Raw genomic sequence first — 23,743 nt, 5'->3', positions numbered from 1 at the left:
TCTATGTATGTTTAATAAGTATTGGAGGTTGAGAGCAGCTCAGAGAGGCTTCCCTTAGCCTTTCTCCCATCTCTCTTGACTTGTGAAGACTTAAGTAATCCTTTCCTTGGTTTGCTGGACAAAGTCAAAAGCCAAACCCACAACTGGCTATAATCTCCTTAACCAGGACATAGCTATTTGATTTCCCACACACCCTTGCAACCTAGGAATAATTCCCACTTTATTGTGGTGAATGATTTTTTTAATATATTGTTGGATTCAGTTTGCTAGTATTTTATTGAGAATTTTTGCATCCATGTTCATCAGGGATATTGGCATGTAGTTCTCATTATTTGTGGAGTTTATCTGATTTTTGCATCAGGGTAGTGCCAGCCTCATAGAATAAATTTGAAGTTTTCTATTTTTGGAGTAGTTTGAGAGAAAATATGTTAACTCTTCTTTAAATGTCTGGTAGAATTCCTCTATGAAGCTCTCTGACCCTGGACTTTTGTTCCTTTGGAGTTTTTTTATTACTGATTGAATTTCTTTGCTGGTTATTGATCTTTTCAAGTTTCCTATTTCTTCTTGTTCCAGATTTGGTAGGGCTTTATTCATTTCTTCCAGGTGGTTCAATTTGTTGGCATATAATTTTCATAGTATTCTCTTCTAATTGTATTTCTGTGGTGTTGATTGTGATCTCTCCTCTTTTGTTTGTGATCTTCTTTGGGTGCTTTCCCTTTTCTTTTTTAGAAGTCTGGCAGGAGGTTTATCAATTTTATTAATGTTTTTGAAGAAACCACATCGTGTTTCATTGATCTGTTTTTTGTTTTTGTTTTTGTTTAGATAATTTATTTCTGCTCTATTCTTCATTACTTTGGCTGGATTTAGACTTCATTTTTTGTTCTTTTTATAGCTTTCCTTTAGGGGAAAGGTGGATTTTTCTGAGCACATATTTTTTTTATTTATTTATTTATTTATTTATTTTTATTATTAATTTTTTTTTTAACATTTATTTATTTGAGACAGAGAGAGACACAGAATGAACGGGGGAGGGGCAGAGAGAGAGGGAGACACAGAATCGGAAACAGGCTCCAGGCTCCAGAGCCTGACGCGGGGCTCGAACTCGCGGACCGCCAGATCGTGACCTGAGCTGAAGTCGGACGCTTACCCGACTGAGCCACCCAGGCGCCCCATGAACACATATTTTAAAAAGAGGAATCAAGAGTCACGGCAAAAATATGACATGGATAAAATACTGTTCATTAGTATGGTCTATGATATCACTCTTTACCAAATATTCCCAGTTTCTGTCCCTGCAGTGCCTCTTCATGTGAAAGGATAATAGTGTTGAAACTCACAGTGGCCTTGAGACTTGCCTTGATTTATGAACAATTGGTAGGAGAGACATAGGTCACTTTGGGGCAGAAGCTCAACAGCTACCATGGCTCTCCCTTTTGTCACAATAAGTATCAATGTACTGGGTATAAGCTGCTTCATGACCTGGAGTGCTCCCAGAGTGACCATGACCTGAAACAGAGCCACAGCTAATCCAAAATGGATATCTAGTGTTAAAAATAAATAAATCTTTGTTACGGGTGACTGGGATTTTTGTGCCAGTTGTTGCTCTATGAGGTGACTATGGGTGGCCTCCTGGATGGTTTCTGGATAAGGACTAGTCACCAGAAAGACAAAGCCATGATTAGAATCTTGGCATTTTTCAGCTGTGCTATACACTGCCCCACCTCCCATTCTCTTCAAATGGGAGAAGGGCTGAAAGTTGTTAATGATAAATCCTGTCCATGTAATAAAGCCTCCATAAAAAAATTCCCAGTAGAATGGGGCTTGGAGTATGTCCAGACCCATGAACATAGTCACTTACCAGGAAGGTGACACACCTCAATTCCACAGGGTAGAAGTCCTATGCTTGGAACTCTCCCAGACCTTACCCTATGTATCTGTACATCTAGCTCTTCATTTGTACCACTTATCGTGTCCTATAATAAACTGTTAAATATAAGTAAATCTTTTCCTGAATTCTGTGAGCTGCTCTAGCAAATTAATTAAATCCAAATGGAGAGGAGCTCATGGTAAACTGATTTGTAACCAATTCAGACAGAAGTTGGGAGTAACCTGGGAAGCTGCTACTTGAGATGACATCTGAAGTAGGGGAGACCATCTCAAGGGACTGAACCCTTAACCTATCTGATATATATTTGAGGTAGATAATGTCAAAATCGAGTTAAATTTTTGGACACCAAGCTGGTGTCATCAAGAATTGCTTGGTGAGGAAAACCTCCCACACATTCAATGTCAGAAGTGAAGTGTTCTGTATGTATAAGGACAGTAAAGGACACATATGGGAGGAAGGACTGTTTTGATTTTTTCCTAGTAAAATGGCCATTGATTCAGAGTATGTTATCCTATAGTATTGTCATCCTGCAGTGTGTCATTTCCAAGACTGTAGCTCATGTATGACTTTAAAGAGAATTCCAACAGTCTATCAGGACAGCCACTCATGGGTTATAGAATATATGTTAAGATAGTGGATACTGTGGTAATGTGCCTGTGGTCACATCTCTTGTTCTGTAAAATTTATGTTTCTCCATTGTTACATAGGATTCCAACATGGTAAATCACCCTCATTCCTATGAAAGTAAGCCTGGTTGGAACACTGTAAAGATGAATCATTGTCCCCTTCCAGGAGAAGATTCAATGAAATCCACTGCTGCATGTGGCTGGCTGATTTTCTTGAGGGATGATACCATATCTAGAATTTAGTGTTGATCTTGTTACTGAAAAGTCAAGCATTCAGTGCCATTAACTAGATGAGACCTGAGGAGAATGACTCAATGAGATTAGGTTTATGAATAGCCTTCATCCCTGCAACCATGGCTATGCCACCCAATGTGTAAACACTACTGTGGTCAAGAGTAAAGATTGACTGGGGCGCTTGGGTAGCTCAGTCAGTTAAGTGTTTGACTTCAGCTCAGGTCATGATCTCACAATTCGTGAGTTTGAGCCCTGCATCGAGCTCTGTGCTAAGAGTTCAGAGCCTGGAGCCTGCTTCAGATTCTGCGTCTCTCTCTCTCTCTGCCCCTCCCCTCTTGCTCTCTGGCTCTCTCTTAAAAATAAAGATTAAAAAAAAGTATATGTTTATATATATATATACACATACATACGCATATACATACATATGTACATATACATATGTATATACATATATGTAAACTACACATGCCCTGTAGTTTAGCTTGAGACATTCTCCCGGATGTGTTTTCACCATTATATGATGGATATTTGCTACTGGGTCAGACAATTTTTAGCTCATTATGGGCAGTCCTGAACACAGTTTTGATTCTCATAGTTAAGCAATCCCAGGGCCCAAGAGTATGTTGAAAGTAAGCTCTTCAAATTCTAAACACTTCCCTGCTGCAGACCACATGATTTTACTCTAGAATCTTAGGGCAGCTCTCTTATTGAAACTTCCTAAATATTCCACATGATAATCTTACCTACTACAAATGCTCTAGCAACATAGGATCACTTGGGTCATATCACAGAAACAGCCAGGCTGCTTAATTTCTGCTGAGGCAGACTTTCTGATTCTGGCACTTTATCAAAATTGGCAGTTTTTTTAGTCAACTGACAAACGAGCTGGAACACTATTCCTAATTGAGGTGCAGCCTCCTTTACATGAAAGGGCCTACAAAGCATTTACTTTTCCTTAGTGGTAAGGTGTGATGTTGAATATGTGCCCTTTGGAGAGGTAACTCTGAATACTCCACTCTCATGAACCTTTTAAAATTTCATGGATTAGCAGGCACCTGAAGCTTTTAAGAGTTTTATCTTCCATCCTTTGTTGCATATATGCCTTAGTAGGGCATCTGGTATATGATCTATTTCTAGGTCTGCATGTTCATTTGACAGACTGTATCTATTTAGTGAGGCTGTATAGTATTTCTTAAAATGTCCATATAATCAACACCCCTTGTGGCTAAGAATACAAGCATGACATAGCCAGAGGCGAGGCCCTGAATATACCTTTGTCCTACAACTGTATTCCACTGTTTCTTCCATGTGAATTGCTTCAGATTCTTCTCCATAATAGAAATTGAAATGGCCACATTTGCCAGATCAATAGCTTCTAGTGCTTGCTATTAAGGTATCGATCTGATGGGTGTGTTCTCATCAATTTCTGCCATAAATTGGCATTGCCTATTATCTATTTTATAGATCTGTTATTGTACATTAAAGATACCCAGAATAGCAGCTACAATTGAGGCTGCCAGTTAAGTTTTTGGTAGTATCCCATGAAAGACCAAGATCAACCTGTTTTTTAAAAGTCCAAATTGGTGAATTAAACAGGGATGTAAACATGACCGCCACCACTGCATCCTTTAAATTTTTAAAAGTGGCACTAATTTCTCCATTATGGCTTTCAAATGATCATATCCAGGCCTGTGGGGTTATGATTTCAGGGACTCCCCCTTGGCTTTTCTTACATTGTGGGTCTTATCTCATGGATGAAATTCTTATTTCAGTGAAAAGTTTGGTAGTTATAATGCTATAGTAGACCAAGGATAATTACTACTTGTGCTCATGAGTTTGGGCTGCTATGACAAAAATGCTAAGGACTGGGTGGCTTAAATAGCATATTTGTTTCTCATAGTTCTAGAGGCAGAGAAATGCAAGACAAAGATGCCAGCCAATATGGTGTTTGGTGAGAACTCACTTCCTGGCTTGAAGACAGCCACCTTCTTTCTGTATCCTCTCACAGCCAAGACAGGGTATCACTAATCCCAGGCTTCACCTTCATGACCTAATTACACACCAATGGCTTTACCTCCAAATACTACCCCACTGGGATTATGGTTTCAAAATATGAATTTGATACACAAGCATATAGTCCGTTGTACCAGTCTAGTTACTGTAAGGTCTTTATTCCCACTTACTTGTTTAGTAATACAGTTACAGAAACTTATTTTAAGAATCACTTCCTAAAACCACTGTTGGTTCTGACCAAGTTTGGGTTCCTTGACATGCAGACCTTGAAATAAGGATTCAGTTATTTAAGTAGTTAATTTTGGAACTGCAGAAAGCATGAGTAGGGGAATAGAAATTTGATGCAAAGAAGAGATGTCCCTAAGCTAGCTACCTCTGGTGACTGAAGTTTAATCACCATGGGAAACGGTGTATAATATGGCTTTGGGCAGTATATATAATTGTGTATTAGTTTATTAATTTCTATCCATCATTGTGTGAGAGCTATCATCAAGCAGTGCTCTCTTACTGCTTGTAGCCTCTCATGTCTGTGGGGTAAAGTGGTCTTCAGTGTTAGGAAAAAAAACAAAACAAAACAAAAAACAAAACAACTCTCAGGCATAGAGATGCACAGACTGACAACTGGAAGTTGGTGGTCATAGGACACATAAAATGTTGCAGTATGAGCTCTGCTGCAGGTTCACTGTTAGTAGTTACTCTGGGACAAAAGGCCTGTGCTAGGACTGCCCTGGACAAAACAGAACATATGGCAACTTTATCTTATCCCACCTAACTTGTCATCTGCTGACATTTTCTATACTGAATCCAGTGATCATCTCAAAATATAAATCCAACCAGCTCACCTATTTACGTCAAACATTTTGGTGATTTACTATGGCTCAAAGAATGAAGAGGCCTACACCCTGTGATCTGCTCTCACCTTTCATAAGAACTTTGCACATGTTGCTCCCTCTGATTAGAATGTTATTTCCCTCTTTTATCTTTCAGTTCAAGAATCACTTCCTCAGAGATGCTGATGTGTATGTATCTGACCTGTTGGTATTTTTACTTTAGTTAAAATCATCTGATTTATCATGGAGAATTATGGGGCATTAGAGCAATTCTGTAGATAACAAAAGAAGTGAGGTATATTCAAGATGTCTGAATTGTTAAAAGGCTTTTTCTTCTACATAATCTCAAGTTTCAGGTCTAGGAAAAAAATGAGGATACTTTTTATAATCTAATAATTCATAGATATACCCTTTTTCTATGCAATATGTCTGATTAGCCTAGATTTCTTTCATTTTGGATGGAATACTGCCTGCAGAATACCTGCAACCTGTCAAAGACTCCACATACCTAAACTAATTGTCACAAACTGTTGTAGTGAGACAAACTGGTCAAGATTGCAGCTTGGTGCTAAATATATTTTCAATATTAGATATGCAGTTTGAATAAAGGCATCTGGAACTTGCTAAAGATTGCAAAATAATGATATCATGCTTACATAGCAGTCCAGCAAGCCATCTCCTATGCTACCTATTTGTGTTAGGGTTCTGGGGTTCCCACTGTCAACTGGGTTAGCACTAGAGGGTTTTTGTTTCCTATTTTGCCCCATTATATACTGATGCTGGATGGACATGGACTTCTAGTACATTTTAGACAGTTTACTCCTTGGTGGCAATAGGACATTAGAATGCAATTCTGATGTTAACTACCCAGAGTTGTCACAGACTTCACAGATTCAGGGCAAAGTCTTCCACAAAGCTCTCCTCCCTTTGGACACCAGCCATAGGTTCTAAGGATTCCAAGACCACTCATGCTCCTGATCAACTGACTATAGTTTGGGGATTCCCAGTACCCTCTCAGATTAAGTAGTTCGCTAGAATGGCTCACAGTAAAAGGGAAAGCATTCCAGTTATAATTACAGTTTTGTGAAAGATACAAATCAGGAGCAATGAAAGAGATGTATAGGATACATCTCTGGTTGGGTCTGGTTGGGTCCCAAATGCAGAGCATCCAGATCTTCAGGGCACACCATCCTCCCACCACTTCAGGTGTATCACCAATCAGGAAGCTCAACCAAACTTAGATGTCTAGAATTTTTAGCAGGCTTCTATTGCACATTATATTACATATTACATGATTGATGAATTTGATTCAGGTGTCCAATGATTCACCCTCCAGCTCTTTCTGATTCCTGGAGGCCAGACTGATATAAGGGGATCAAAGCCCCCAACTCATCTAATGTGGTTAGTCTTCCTGGTATGGCCAGCCCCCATTGTTAAAGTATCTAAAGACCTACCCTGAGTCACTTCATTAGCATAAACGCAAGAATGACTCCAGATGTCAACCATGAACAACAAGACGCTTCAATCACTTGGGAAATTCCAAGGGTTTAGAAACTGTCATGGAACCAGACAGCTGTCCATGACAAGACCAGACAAATTCTTTTTTATACAATGATATTATTGTCTGTATCAAAGAAATAAGATTATCGGAAACTCAGCCCTCAACAAATTCTAGTTGACAAACTGGCCACGGTCCATGAAAACCCAGTTATTCTCAAACTATATTTGAAATAATTGATTATGCACATATTTTGATTACAAAGAACAGAAATATATAAAACTCTGAACTATTTATCATGCTGAAGAAATGTTTATTTCTCATCCACTGTTGATTTGATTTGTAGATCATATATATAGTTTAACATTTACAGGTTATTTATTACCTGATAAACTATAAAACAAATGGGTTATCAGAAATAATTTAAGGATACTTTTTTTCTACAAGGCCCTTGAAAAAACTATAAAGCATAATATATATTCTTAAGTGCCACAAATAGGTTAAAAAACTCCACATTTTCCTCCCAGTGTACAATCTAGCTCATTGCTAAAATAATGGATTATTTCCTTAGAGTCATGGTAATTTGATTAATAGATTTATCTAACTTGTTAAAATAATCTAGTCCAGTTACTTAAACATCTAAATTCTTATAGTCAATTCACTGTCTAGCCTGATTCTTTTGCAACAAAACTTCCAAAGGTCAATCACGCTGAAGGCAGGATGCACCGGAATCTGAGTTCTAGTTTTTCCACTGAAAATAAACCTCTATGGTATGAAAAATGAAGTCCTAGTGACAGAGGCTGCCTGGGTCCAAGGACCCTACAGGACAGGCCATGAGGGTCTTTGGCTTTGCACAAGATTGAAATCAAATGCAAGCCAAGAGGAAGTGAGAGCAGAGTTTATTGAAGACATAGTACAGATACAGACAGAGTACCTGGCAGCCTCAGAAAGGAAAGGAAAGAGAGTCTGGGGTTTTTACTGAGGATGGTGGTCTGGCATATGTGTCTTGTCAGTAAACCAGTGTCTAGGTATTCTCCATAAGTCATGTTTGCCCTGTAGCGAGGGGTCTTGATGAGTTAGTGGTCTTGGGAAAAGTTAATGATGAGCCCACTCAGTCATTCCTTAGATATTCTCTTTTGTGCTGGAAGACTCCACAGAAGTCATTAAGTCCTGGACCTTTACAAGGAGAACCTACACTATCTGTTCTGTAAGGTTTATGTAAGGCAGGGGTGGTAGGTCCTAGCAAGAATGGAAGCAGGAAAAGGAGGAAATACAGCAGTTTTACGTGGGGTCCCTTTAGTTTCCCTGTCTCAATAGGTGTTATGAGATCTTAACAAAAACCAGTGTCCCAAATCATTATTAGCCTACTGGTTTCCCCATATACTGTCAGTCATGTCACTTAGGTCTTAGAGCTATGGCTCTCTTATTTTACTTAATCATCCTATTTGAAGGGACCTCAGAAGTGCCTGTTTTAAGCCTGGTTTCTTTTTGTTTTGAAATCTCCCAAATTGCTCTGGGCCTAGGGAAGGAAGAGAGATAAAATAAGCTAAAGGGAGGCTGATAACAGTGGGAATAAAACATTGTGTCTGTTTTGTTAGAAATATAATTTTATAAGCCTCCACTCATCTACTGAAAGAATGTGGGTCCATTACATTCCCAGTGTTATCCTGTTAAATTATTCTCCTCATTTGATATTCTTCACCACACCAAATTATGCTACATAAAATGAGTCTTAACTTTTAAAGTATTAACATGGGATATTCTGAAACTAAATGTTTCCATCAAGTGTATGTGAATCTTGCTGGCACTCAAGACTCCTACTTCAAGAAATGGATTTGCTCATACAATTAAACATAAGCAATTGCGAGTTAAGCAGATTTCTATTGCCTCTTAGCAGCCAAACTCCAGTGGGGGTAATGTAGGCAGAGCCTTAACCTTTAAAATTGTGGCTTACTGCCATGACCATATTAAAACATCTATGGTGCGGGGGCTGGGCATGTGCGATAATGAGAATTTAAAATTCCAAACTAAATATACTGAAGGAAATGGTTGTGGAACCTAATTAGCCATATGCAGCCTAAACCACTCAGCTTCTAGGAACAGTGTGAGCACACACAGTTATTTCAAAGAGAGAGATGGCAGACTAGAGTGTGAATGCTGCAAAGTTTAAGTGGAAGGACTTCATTATCACCCCCATTACCACTCCGGTTTAAACTTTTATCTGCACTGGACTACTATGTTTCAAATAGTGTTAAACATTTGACCTGCCTCTGATAATCTGTCATTTTCCCTAGTCTCTTTCACTAACATTTTTCAAATGCCTGTCTATGTTGGTGCATTATCTAAGACTTATATACAGTAGATTTTAAAAAGTTCTTCAAGTGCATCCCAATGTGTCATATCCAGGTAAACCAACTTAAGGCTACACTTTATGGGAAGACCCTCAATCACCTGGCCATTTTGTTCTTAGACTATGATGTGATTGCCTTTATCCATTTTTTTTAGGAAAATCCAGTGTTGAAACATATCTCTCTGCATCATTGGAATAAACAAGATGCTTAATCAAGACTCCAATCCTGTACATAGAGTTTAGTCTTCTTTATTGCCTCTCTGCTTTTGTTATAAAAAATTGTCTGTGGAGAAAAATTAATTGAAACCTCTCCCATCAGATTGTTGCCTCAAGAGTAAGCTCTTCATTCCCCACCTCGGTGTCTTATGGTTCAGAAACAATCTTTAACAAAGTATACAGTAATATTGATATTTAAATTATGGTTAGCATTTGCTGACCAGCTAAGGTTCTTATATATGCATTTTTATAATACTTTTTTAGTTTTAGCTTTCACATTTAGATCTATCGTCCTTGGTGGAATTTGATATTTGTTCTAATTTTCTCATTTCTCAGAGTATAACCATCTAACCACACAAATTAAGAAATTATGGAAATTTTTTTAAAGTTTATTTATTTTAAGAGACACAGACAGCATGAGTGGGGGAGGGGCAGAGAGCTAAGGAGAGACAGAATCCCAAGCTGGCTGCACAGAGCACGATGTGGGGCTCGAACACACAAAGCTGTGATGTCATGACCTCAGCTGAAACCAAGTCACACGCTTAACTGACTGAGCCACCCAGGTGTCCCAGAAATTATGGAATTTTCAAGGTGAAAGTGGACTTCAAGGTAATCTAGGCATTGAAGTTTTGAACTCTTCTGGGTCTAGCATTTTCTATCTCTTATCGTTTAATTTGGATTTTTGGTAGGAATAGTGGTTTTTTTGTTTTGTTTTTGTTTTTTTGCTTTTTGCATTTTTTTCTTTTTTTCTTTTTTTAAATATAATGTATTGTCAAGTTAGCTAACATACAGTGCATACAGAGTGTGCTCTTGCTTTGGGGGCATAGATTCCCGTGATTCATCGCTTACATACAACACCCAGTGCTCATCCCAACAAGTGCCTTCCTCAATGCCCATCATGTACTTTGTCCTCTCTCCCGCTCCCCTCCATCAACCCTCAGTTTGTTCTCTGTATTTAAGAGTGTCTTATGGTTTGCCTCCCTTTCTGTTTGAAACTATTTTTTCCTATTCCCTCCCCCCATGGTCCTCTGTTAAGTTTCTAATGTTCCACATATGAATGAAAACATAAAATACCTTTCTCTGATAGACTTAATTCACCTAGCATAATACCCTCCAGTTGCACTAACATTGTTGCAAATGGCAGGAATAGTGTTTTATATGGGACTAGGGGCGTAGTGGAGTGGGAAACAAAGAATTAGACCAGAAATGATAAAACTTCCAAGTCCCTTTCAACTTCATACTTCATCTAACATTATGTCTTTATAATTATCAGAACATATAACCGAAGCTCAAGAATTTAAATACTTCATATCATATAACTGTGCCAACACAATTTATTTCTTGTGACAAAAGCCAGTTCTTTCATATCCTGTTTCTATCGTAAAAAGTAAAAGAAAACTACCCATTTTGTCCACTGTTCCTTGTGTCATTCAAACTTTAATTAAAATCCATTAGGTGCAAAGTTTTAAGTTATTAAAAATATAAACCATATTATTACCCTAAAGTTTAAAAAATATTGTAGGGGTGCCTGGATGGCTCAGTCGGTTAAGCATCCGACTTCAGCTCAGGTCATGATCTTACAGTACATGGGTTCGAGCCCCCCATTGGGCTCTGTGCTGCCAGCTCAGAGCCTGGAGCCTGCTTCAGATCCTGTGTCTCCCTCTCTCTGTCCCTTCCCCTCTCACAATCTGTCTCTCTCTCTCTCAAAGGTAGAATAAACATTAAAAAATAAATTATAATTAAAAAGAATAAAAGGATAATAGCTAACATTGGGCAGTTGGGAAGGAATGAGTATTAAATTCTATGTAATGAGGTAAAATAATTGAGAAAACATTCTTGAAGCAAGTCAATGTTGGTTTCAGTTGAAATAGTGATGCATATAGGGGTGTGTGTGTGCGTGCACGTGTGTTGGTGGGGAAGGGTGTGAAGTGATAAGAAAAAAGGGTGTTGAAGTTCTTAGAGTGGTAGAGTCTAGTGCTCTGATAGAAAGTGCCTTATGATTTTATGAACTATACCCTTACGAACTTTATGAACTCTACCCTTATGAACTATACCCATTCTTACACTGTTACATAGAACACGAGTCTATCTTGGATAATCTTAAACTGTTATGTAGAACGTGAGTCTATCTGGGATGGTAAGAAGTCCAGAAATAAATAATTGAGGAGCTTTTTTTTAAATTTTTTTTCAACGTTTATTTATTTTTGGGACAGAGAGAGACAGAGCATGAACGGGGGAGGGGCAGAGAGAGAGGGAGACATAGAATCGGAAACAGGCTCCAGGCTCTGAGCCATCAGCCCAGAGCCCGACGGGGGCTCGAACTCACGGACCGCGAGATCGTGACCTGGCTGAAGTCGGACGCTTAACCGACTGCGCCACCCAGGCGCCCCATTGAGGAGCTTTTAATATCTTATCTTACTTTTTGGAAATTCAAAGTTGCATTATATTAAAAGCATAGTAATGCATTAAAAATATTTATATAATGTTCATTTCCAAGGTTTGGCCAGGAACTATTTATTATCAGAAAAATTACTTATGTTTTGAGAACTGTAGTTTTGTTTTATTTATTTATTTATTTATTTTGTACAATACTATTGGAAGAATGATGCTTCCAATAGGATAGCAAAGTATACTATTCTGACCCTCTGATTTCCCGAACCTTGTTTACTATTTGCTAAATTATTTTATATTTCTATTCATTTAAATATTTTGTCCAGATAATTCATTCCATTAGAATCACCTAATTAACTGATGTACCAGAAATATTGAATGGTGTTGTTTCCACAACCCATTCAAGGAAGCCAGGAGCTTTTAGTCTATTAGGGCAAAAGATACAAAAGCAGTAATAAAAAGTCTTCCTGGGAGAGCACATTTTAATTAACTACCCTGAAGTAAAAAAGAAATTTAAAAAATCCCATTCTAATAACAGAAATTATTTTGAAACTTCCTGTACAATTTTTTCCCAAACTCTCAAAATATTTCTATGCAACTTCAAAGCTGAATATAAATTGAAAAGTTCATTTTTGTGCATAACCAAATATTAACTGTCTACATTTTTCTTTAAATAGTTAAAACTTGACTGTGGAGTAGGAGTTTTAACTTTTCTAGTTTCCTAAGACTACTGTTTGCTGTGATAGTTTGCAAGAGCACCAAACTTGAAGCCATTGCAGAACTATTCTTTATACTATGACAATGACTGGGTAGTCTGAACTGTCCTAAGAATGCATCATAACTTAATATCTAATATGGATATGTTAAGTGTTTTGATAATATCCCTTACTAGTAGACATGATTAGACAGTTCTAGTAGGGGTATGTTGGAAAATTACTTGTGTAATTAATCAGAAGCCAGTCCAAGCTTGAAGATTACTCTGCTTATAGCTTACCCATTGTCTAATTATATCCTCTTTAATTATGGCAAGTTAAAGCTTCTCCTTTTGTTGCTCCTGGGGGTCACTTTGGAGACTATTATATGTAGTATTTTAATAAGGTTATGTAATGGCATAGGTAACACTAATAGGGTATATAATTTATCAAAAGTGGTGGTAAACTGAATAATTTTGAAGAGCTACAATTTATTGCACTGTGTTGACTTGCAGGGCAATAGACAATCATGGTCAGGCCTCCATTTTAATTAAAAGACAAGTATTTGACTCTTAAAAACAAAATAATAAAATACAGTTTAGCAAGTTCATAAAGCAAAACCTTATGTATTATTTATACAAGTTCTGTGAGGCAAGGAGTTATATCTCTGTGGTCACTTTGCCTGAAATCTGTTCAGTTTTATTTTGCTCACAAACACATGACTACAAAAAGAGAGTCAAACTAGAATCTGCATGAATATCCTAAAAAACATTTATGAGGGAATATATTGTAATAATGTCTTCAGTCTTCTAGTCTCCTCCCTGTGCCGTTACCACACAACAAGTAGGGGCTATTAATGTTATCCTTAGGGGCTCTGCAACGTTTAATTTTATGTGTTAACTTGCCTGGGACAGAGGGCACCAAATATCTGGTTAGACATTAATCTGTGTTGCATCTGTGAGGGTAATTTTGGATGAGATTAATATTTGAACTGGTAGACTGAGAAAGTAGATCATCCTCCCCATGTGTGGAGCGGTCTCATCCAATCAGTTGGAGGCCTGAATAGAACAAAAGGTGGTGTAAGGAAGAATTTGCCCTCTGCCCGCTGTTTCCAAGTTGGGTTGGGGCTTTGGTTTTCTCCTGCCATCAGACTGGAATTTCCACTCTCAGGTCTCCTGGTTCTCAGGCCTTGGAACTCAGACCAGAACAACACCACAGTCTCTCCTGTGTCTCCAGCTTGCAGACAGGGCATTGCAGGACTTTTCAGCCTCCATAATCACATGTGCCCGTTTCTAACAATAAATCTCTTTATATATGTGTGTATGTGCATATATAAAATGTCTATATATAAAGACAGGGATGTGTGTATCAAGATATAGATACAGTCATAGATATAGATACATTTCCTGTTGGTTTGTTTGTCTAAAGAACCTAAACTAATACAAGCACTCTCTTGTCCTTTGGTATAGCACCAAAACATTCTGCATTTTTCTTTGGAAAACCAAGTAATTGAGTTTTATATTTAAAAAATCTCAAAAGATGAAGGAAATTGTGCTTTTCTATAGGAAAAATTAGACCCTCCAAAACAACCAGTGAAGGTGATAATGCAATGACATAGTAATTCAAACCTGATCTGTTGTGAGTTGTGGAAGAGAATGAGAGAGATGACTCGGTTAAAAAGTTTCCTGCGTGTTTGACTTATTTAGTCCTCCTTACGAGCTATTATTGTTATACTGCAACTTATATTCTGAGAATGAATGGTAGGCGTTTCTCTATAGTTGAGGGAAAGAGTGTAAATTCAAATTAGTTATAAAATTGATTAGCAATGCAGTTAAAAGGTGAGATACAGTGCTCCAAATTGACAGAATGATTTTTATGTTTTGTGGTGAGACCAGAAGTTGTAAAGGGTATGACTTGAACATCAATGTAATATCTGTCTTTGGTAAAACTTTTATATATTGGCAAAAATAGGCATTCATCTAGAAATAAAGCACTTAACAACAAAATTCACAGGATTAAGTAATAGAGAAGGGGCTATTTTACATGAACTATTTTTATTAAATGTTTTCATTTGAGGGGCGCCTGGGTGGCTCAGTCGGTTAAGCGGCCGATTTCGGCTCAGGTCATGATCTCACAGTCCGTGAGTTCGAGCCCTGTGTCGGGCTCTGTGCTGACAGCTCAGAGACTGGAGCCTGCTTCAGATTCTGTGTCTCGCTCTCTCTCTGACCCTCCCTCGTTCATGCTCTGTCTCTCTCTGTCTCAAAAATAAATAAACATTAAAAAAATTAAAAAAAATATGTTTTCATTTGAGTACAGTTGACACACAATGTTTCATTAGCTTCAAGTGTATGACATAGTAATTCAGTTTCTCTATATGTTATGCTATGCTCACCACAAGTGTAGCTACCATCTGTTACCATACAACAACACTATTACAGTATCTTTGGCTATATTCCCCGTGTTGTGCCTTTCATTCCTGTGACTTATTCATTCTATAACTGGAGACCTGTAATTCCACTCCTTTTCACCTATTTTGTCCAGCCCCCAATCCCCCTTCTGGTTCCTTCTGGCAACCATCAGTTTGTTCTTTATATAACCAATAAAGTATTTTTACTGTTAATGAAAACGTGATATATTAGTTCATGAAGATCTGTAACGGATGTTTGAAACAAAGAATTCAAGGTAAATTCAGAACAGTTAACATTTAATTTTTCATAATAAATAAGAGGTCCTAGATCTTATACAGTATGTACAGAAAGTTCTTACAGGGAATATTAGAGGCTCAGTCAGAATGTCAACTATGTAAGAGTACAAAGAATTATTATGTATCAGGGATGCACAGATTTTGTGTTAGAGACTGTTTAGAATGCCTCATGATTTTTGAAGGCAATATGGGAAAATGATTTTGAGAATGATACTTACTGAAATTCACCGAAAAAAAAAAAACTAGAATGACTATGGCACAAAGAAGTAAAATTAAAACTGCCAATATTCAATGAATTTCATAGTTGAAAAAGTATTGCTTTAAAAGCATATTACTTAATTTTGAAGCAATTGGGATTTCTTATGGAAATGAAATAAAAAAGATTACTTATTCTGCCATTGCAAAGTCACTAAAATTTTTGAAGTAGAGATAAGAAGACATCAACATTCTTGCTATTCTTTTACATATTCTGAGTGACATGCCAGTCATTCTGATAGAGTGGCTCATCATAAAACATGACTATGTAAATTCTCAGTAATGGGAATGTATGTCCTGCTATGACAGCATTGACTACTCTAGGAGGAAAGAACAGTACATCTTATGTGTTGAGGAATATGGCTGTAAATGATAACATTTCCCCACATGTTAGATTGCTAATATTTTCTACAAATCATTGATGGCCTTGAAAATTGTTTTTCTATCTTCTCTTTGTGCTTTCTATTTTATAGTTTCTATTACTATCGACTCAAGTTCAGTGATCTTTATTCCTCCAGCAAATAACCTGCTATTAATCCTATATAAAGTATTTTTCATTTCAGATCATATATTCTTCATTCCCAGGAATTTGATTTGAATCTTTTTTTTTCTATCTTCCATCTCTTTTCTTCTGATGCCCTTGTTTTTATTTTTGAACATTTTTTGAACATTTAAACGTGTATGTTCCCTGGTTATGTGTCATATTTTCTTGCCTCTTTGCATGTTAGTATTTTTAATTAAATGCAGTATATCGTAAATTTTACATTGAGTGGTACTGGATTTTTCTTTAGATATTTTTAAGCTTTATTATGGGACATAGTTTTATGTTCTCAGAATTAGTTTGTTCTTTTGAGGCTTGCTTTTTATGCTTTAATCCACCCTGAGAGTGGGCCTACTAGCTCCATTACTAAACAATACCCTTCCAAGGATTCTAATACCCTATGAATTAGGACGTCTTTCACTCCTGGCTTGTAGGAACATGAAGTATTTCTTGTCCTTAAAAAGCTCCATCTCTTTCTTTCTGGTGGTTGTTTTTCTGGTCTCAAGTGTTTTCCTCGTAACACAAACTGATAAATTCTAAGCCAAAGACCTGAAAAAATTATTATACACCTCGCCAGAGCTTTCTCCTTATGCAGCTTCTTTCTTTTACTCTGTTTTGTCTCCCCAAATCTAACCACTATCCTTTCAGAACTTTGAACTCTGTCTCCACACCTCAGCAGGACTGCTGATTACTGTTTGGGTTCTTCTTCCTCTATTACATCCTAGAAGTGGGACTGTCATCCATGTCACTTGTTCCCCTTCTCTTAGGTGTCCCTGTCTAGAGCAGAAAACTGTCTTATATATTTTGTCTGAACTCATAGGTATTTAAGGTAGGAAGATAAATTCCATGCCTGTCATTTCATCATAACCAAAAATGGAATTTCTGAGGGGCACCTGGGTGGGTTGGTTGAGCATCCAGCTCTTGGTTTCGGCTCAGGTCATGATCTTGTGGTTTGTGAGTTGGAGCCCCACATTGAGCTCCATGCTGATGGTGCAGAGCCTGCTTGGAATTCTCTCTTTCTCTCTCTCTCTCTCTCTCTCTCTCTCTCTCTCTCAAAACAATAAATTTTAAAAAGAAATGGAATTTTTGAGTCCTTAGATTTTTTTTTCTTTCATCCATCTTCACTTTTTATGACATATGGATAGTCAATTACTCCAGGACTATTTGTTGAAAAGACCATCATTTCCAAATTAAATTATGTTTACTCCTTTGTTTAAAATTAAATTGACCATATATGTGTACTGTACTCTGTTTCATCGGACTGTATAACTATTCATATGTCAATATCATACTAAGATTTTGAGTAAGTGTACTTAAATCTACTCAGTCAATAGCTTGCAAGAGTGTTGGAATTACTAGGTAGATGAAGTGACATAATAGCTCATAGTCTAGACCTGAGGCTATGGGTACTCTAAAAAAGTTGGAAATATGAATTAAATCTCCATGGCCTGATTAGAATAGGATGTCTGGTGAGACTGGGGTATCAGATAAATATTATGGATAGAACACAAGTAAAGACAAACATTGTATGAAACCCAGGGAATAATATCAATTACTTGAGGGCCTCTATATTTGTAATTTACTTAGTCCATCCTTGATTATGGGTCTAAGCAATCTATTTAGATTTTCTGTATAAATACATTTATGTAGATTCACTTGGAGGTTACTTTGAGCTTACATCCTCTTAGGAAATCATAAAATTTGAAATGTGTATTTTGCTCTTTCCTGCAGACACCAACAACCTCAAGCTAAATATGTGATATTGTAATTTTTTGGGAAAATCAATAATACCTGGGAAAGGAGATTCTAGTATTTCTTTTTGGATCCAGAATTGTACTATACATTATATTAAATGATATTTACATTGACTAGGAAAAGCAAGAAAGTGTCTCAACAAAGTAAAAACCATATCTGAAAAGACCACAGCTAACATACTTAAAGGTAAAAAACGGGGTTTTTCCTCTTAAATTAGAAACAAGGCTCTAGGAGTTCCACCGTAGCCACTTCTATTCAACTTAGTACCAGAAATCATAGCACTTAAGCATGAAAAAAGAAACATTCTAATTACAAAAGAAGTACAATTAATCTGTTTACAGAATATATGATCTTATATGTAAAAACCCTAATTATTCCACCAAAATGGTTACAGATAATTAATTCAGCAAACTTGCAGGATTCAAAATCAACATATAAAAATTAGTTGGTTTCTGTATTATATGAGCTACACAAAAAAAAACTGAAGAAACCTCCCATTTACTGTAGCATCAAATAGAATAAAATACTTAAAACATAAACTTAACCAAGGAGGAGAAACACTTGCACATTGAAAACTATAAACATTTCTAAAATAAAGAAAACAAAAATAAAATGGAAAGAAATCCAGTGTTAATGAATTGGAAGAATTAATATTGTTAGTGTTCCTACTACCCTGACTGATCTAAAGATTCACTGGAATCCCTATAAAAATTCCACTGGCATTTTTTTTCTCAGAAATAGAGCAAACGATCTTAAATTTCATGTGGAACTACGAAAGACCCCCAATAGCAAAAATAATCTTGAGTAAAATGTACAAAGCTAGAGGCCTCATATGTTTTGGCTTCAAACATATTATGAAGCTACAGTAATCAGAATAGTATAGTCCTGACATGAAGACAGACATATAGACCAATGGAACAGAATAGAGAGCCTAGAAATAAACCCACACATACATAGTCAATTGATCTTCAACAAGGCTGCTAAGGCTGGGGAAAAAATAGTCTTGCATAAATGACCCTGGGAAACTTGGTTAGGCATATGCCAAATAATGAAATTGGCCCCTTATCTTTAATCATACACAAATATCAAAATTGGGTAAGTATTTAAATGTAAGACCTTAAACTATATAACTTATAGAAGAAAATATAGGAGCAAAGCTTCCTGACCTTAATCTTGACAATGACTTCTGGGATTTGACAATAAAAGCATAAGTAACTAAAACAAAAATATGCAAATAAGACTATGTCAAACTTACAAGCTTCTGGAAAGTAAAAAAAAAAAACCCAAAAAATTATAAAAGGAAACTACAGAATAAGAGAAAACATTTTTAAACTATATATCTGATAAAAGCTTAAAACCCACATATATGAGAAACTCCCACATCCCAATAGTAACAAAAGTAATTCAATTAAAAAATAAGCAAAGAACTTGGATAGACATTTCACTAAAGAAAACCTACATAAGGCCAGCAGCTACATGAGAAGATGCTCAGAATCACTAATTATGGGGAAGTGCAAATCAAACCCACAATGAGATATCACTTCACACCTGTTAGAAGAGAAGAGACATTACAAAACACACACACACACACACACACACACACACACACACACACAAATAGAAACCTACACTATTTAGCATGTACAAATAGGATCCTTCATGCATTGTTCCCAGGACTCTGAAATGGTCACCTTGTATAATGTTTCCTCAGCAAATTGAAAATACAGCTACTGTGTGATCTAGCAGTCCCACTTTTATGTATCCAAAAAAAAAATGAAAACAGGATCTTTATAATTTTTAATTTAAATATAAGTCAACATATGGTGTAATAATGGTTTCAGGAGTAGAATTCAGTGATTCATCACTTAGGTATAACATCCAGTGCTCATCACAACAAGTGCCCTCCTTAATGCCCCTCACCCATTTAGCCTGTCTCCCCACCAAATACCCCTCCAACAACCCTCAGTTTGTTCTTTGTATTTAAGAGTCTCTTATGGTTTGTCTCCCTCCCTGTTTATTTTTCCTTTTCTTCCCCTACGTTCATCTGTTGTGTTTCTTAAATTCCACATACCAGTGAAATCATATATCTTTGACTTATTTTGCTTAGCATAATACACACTAGTTCCATCCACATTGTTGCAAATGGAAGATTTCATTCTTTCTTGTCACAGAGTAGTGTTTCACTATATATATATACACACATACATACATACACCACGTCTTCTTTATCCATTGATCAGTCAATGGACATCTGGACTCTTTCCATAATTTGGCTATTGTTGATAGTCCTCCTATAAACATTGATGGACATGTGCCCCTTCAATCTTGAAGTGATATCTGCACTCCCATATTCACTGTAGGATTAACCACAATAGCTAAGAGGTTGAAACGAAATAAATGTCCATCAATGGATAAAGTGATAAAGAAAATGTGGCTATACATACAATGCGATATTATTCAGCCTTTAAAAAGAAGGAAATCCTTCCACATATTACAATATGAATAAAACTTGAGAATGTTTTGCTAAGTGAAATAAGGAGAAATCCTGCATGATTCTATTTATATGATGTAGCTAAAGTAGTCAAACTCCTAGAAGCAGAATGTAAAATAGTGGTTGCCAGGGACTGAGGGAAATGGGAAGTTTCTGTTCAATGGGCATAGAATCTGAGTCATGCAAGATGAAAAAGTTCTAGATTGTTCGGTACAAAAAATAATACTGTACTTACACTTAAAGGCTTAAGATGGCAGGGTTCCGATAGATGTTTCTTACAACAACAATGTCAGTGATATTATGGCAATACAATAGAAGAGAATGAATGTTCAGTTGAGTAATAAGAGTTTGGTGTTCAAGAAGTAGATAGATATTAATATTTAAACAATGATACATTAAGATGAGGACTCATTGGTTTAGCATCATGTAAGTCATTGGCAAAATTCAAAAGAGCATTTTTATAGGTGTTGAAGGCAAAACCAATAAAGAGATAGTTTGTGGGGGGAATAAGAAACTGGTGGGTAGCCAAAGAGAATAAAGTAAGGAACTAATTACCATGACAGTCAAAATAATAGTAACTTTTTGTATGGAAAGAAGTGTTTATGATTGAGAGGGTACCCTTGTGGACTACGGAGTCTGGCAAATGTCTATCCCCTGATATGTATAGTAGCTATAAGTTGGTTTGTACTAAAACAATTCCTTAAACCATATTTTTTTTGGTATTTTTGTGTTCGATTTAATAATATCTAAATGTAAAACACTTCACAAACTAAGAACGAAAAGAGAAGGGCATGTATTACTATATGTAGAAGTTGAGAAATAGGACAATAACTAGAGAAAACTGTAGAATTAAGAAAGGTTTTTAATTGTTCTTAATTGGAAAAATGAGATTTATACTCTGATGGGAATGATCCAGTTAAAAGTAAAATTGACAATAAGAAAGAAGTGGGGAAAATTGCTGCATTTATATTCTTAAACGGACCTTGTAAGATGAGGGGTTCAATTTTAATTAAGAGCAATGACAGTTTTTCTCTAATAAGAGGAATACAATTTGACAGTGACCAAATATTTAAGTATGTGGGTAAATGTAGATGTGAATTTGTGGAAGATTTATTCTCACCTCCCTTTTCCAATTTAGACAGACATAAGGGCATCAAATGATTTTGAGGTCTGAAGAAGAGGAGCTGCAGGTTTGATGAAACTGGAGATCTTACGAATTTGAAGTCTAAGGGGGTGGGAGAAAGATTGAAATAGGAAAATAGAACATGATTGCTTGCATCATTAGAGATCCACTTGAGGTTTGTGGTTATGATTTCAAAGTGAGAACAGTCAGTATAATTATGTTTTTTTTTGTTTTTTTGTTTTTCTGTTTTTTAGGGTTATGGTTTGACAGATGAATAAGAAGTAGCAAAAAAAAAGGGGGGCCAAGGGAACTGAGGTTGTCTAAAAGGAAGTAATTATAATAATTAATCTAGCTTCAAGCTGGGAAGAGAAGTAAAAAAAAATGAGAGGGTTGAGAGACAGTTAAGAAGGATGTGTAGTGTGAAAGAAATGTTGGAGTTACAGTACTTGGGAGAGTAAGTTGTTAAGAAGTTGTGGTCAGAAGTTAGGGGATTTGTAATTAGGATGACCACAAGGGTCAGGGCACCTGGCTGGCTCAGGTGATTAAGCATCGGACTCTTGGTTTCAGCTCAGGTCATGATCACAGGGTTTGTGAGCTAGAGCCTTTCAATGGCTCCAAACTGACAGTGCAGGGCCTGCTTGGGATTCTGTGCCTCTCCTCCTTTCTCTGCCCCTCTCCTGCTTCTGTTCGTTCTCTCTCTCTCTCTCTCTCTCTCTCTCTCTCTCTCTCTCTCTCTCTCCCTGTCTCTCTCCCTCCCTCCCTCCCTTCCTCCCTCCCTCTCTCTCTGTCTCTCTCTTAGAATAAATAAACCACCACCACAGCAAAAAAAGATGACTGCAAGGATGAGATTGGCGTAGTCCCATGGTGTATGAACATAGGAAGGAACTGCTAAGGTAGGAAAGTAGACAAGATAGTTGAAGACACAAAGATCAAGGTACTTGGGATGTGAAAATATTGGAAGTATAATCTATCTGGGTATCAAAATTACTGACAATTATGTTAGGGAAGAGTGGCTGTGAGCTCAAATTCAGAGTATTCAAGGAATCAGAAGGGGTCTTTGGGAGGTTGCAAAGTAGAATAGCGTGGTTTAATCTGATGAAAATAATTCAGACATTTAGGGAAAGAAATTTATGATAAATTCCTGGAAGTAATAGGGATGAGAACATTACCTATGTCATCTGAGGCCCCATGGTATGGAGATCAGGATACAGAAAAAACAATGAATTTCTGTTAGAGCAAGAAGATATTGAAGAAGACATTGAGTTGGAGTATTCAAGATTTTATTGTTGATTCATTAAAAGTTACAGAAAGTACATTGGAAGGATGTTGGGAGATGAAGACTGTGGATAAATGGGGTCAGCTTCTTTGGAGCATAGACAACTGGGCCTATGTGGAGTGATTTGACAATCCTGGGTATATTGATGGGATTGACTTAAAGGGGAATCAAAGGATATAATATTATTCTTATACACAGTTTTAGAGATGGTTAATTGAGATTTTTTGGGGAAGGGGATTTTGTGCACCTTGTTAGAAGTTTGCAGAACTCTGAGACTCTTTTTTCCATTCACTCCAATAGTGACATGGTACCTAGAGAACTGAAGATTTTACCCAAAGTCGCCCACATACCTGGAATTCCTTCTTAGCTCCAGGTGCATATCAAAGCTTCAATGCTAAGGGTGTGGATGCCAAATAAGAAGTGATCCTACCTAGAGTACTGGACTTCTGTGGTTCTTTCTTGACTTCTTCTAGTGGAGGCAAAGGAATTGTATTGAATATGACATGTATCAACTACACTCAAGGTTTGCACACAATAAACATTCTGTAGGCCACAGAATCCCATACTGAATTATTGTCCTCTTTTTCACTTATATTTCCAAAATACAAGTCTATTAGTGCTTCTTGGAATTTAGTTCTCTACCTACATCATATCTCAACAGATAAGATTTGTACATAATAGAGAATGAAATGGATATTTTTCTTACCCCCATTGATCTTGTAAAGATTCCAATTGAAGCAATAAATCCCTCTTGTGCAATAGTTCTTCTGAGCTCCTTTGAAGAATACTTTTCATTTTGTATGTAGAACACAAATTTGAAAGGCCTGAGAAAATGCTGCTTGTCAGAGTAGCAGGTCGGC

Source organism: Prionailurus viverrinus, chromosome C1, assembly GCF_022837055.1.
Source record: "Prionailurus viverrinus isolate Anna chromosome C1, UM_Priviv_1.0, whole genome shotgun sequence".
NCBI lineage: Eukaryota > Metazoa > Chordata > Mammalia > Carnivora > Felidae > Prionailurus > Prionailurus viverrinus.
The sequence above is the reverse complement of the archived record's forward strand: the minus strand, read 5'-3'. Positions refer to the sequence as shown.